Below are 406 nucleotides of genomic sequence, written 5' to 3'. Positions count from 1 at the left end.
GACATCCACCTTTATACACGGAGCACCAGAGAGGACACACACTCTCTCACACACACACCGGTCACAGCAGCAGCAGGAGGAGGAGGAGGAGGAGGAGGAGAAGGAGAAGGACGACATGTGACCTGCTTTAAAGAGACGGACACACTGCAGGTGTAACACCGGGACACACCGGGACAATAACTTTATACACCGATGAGAGTACTAACAGAATACTGCATTAAAATAAACAGTAATACTACTTCCACTACTGCCGTCTGACGTCAGACTCCTGTCGTGAAACCTCTGACGTCAGATCTATCCTGACACGAGACTGACGTCATTGTTACGTGTGGTGTGTGTGTTTATATTAGACCCTCCATCACACAGTGTTATTCTCAGTAGATCTCATTTGAAAATGATCATGACA

The sequence above is a fragment of the Trematomus bernacchii genome, unplaced genomic scaffold, assembly GCF_902827165.1.
Source record: "Trematomus bernacchii unplaced genomic scaffold, fTreBer1.1, whole genome shotgun sequence".
Classification (NCBI taxonomy): Eukaryota; Metazoa; Chordata; class Actinopteri; order Perciformes; family Nototheniidae; genus Trematomus; species Trematomus bernacchii.
The sequence above is the reverse complement of the archived record's forward strand: the minus strand, read 5'-3'. Positions refer to the sequence as shown.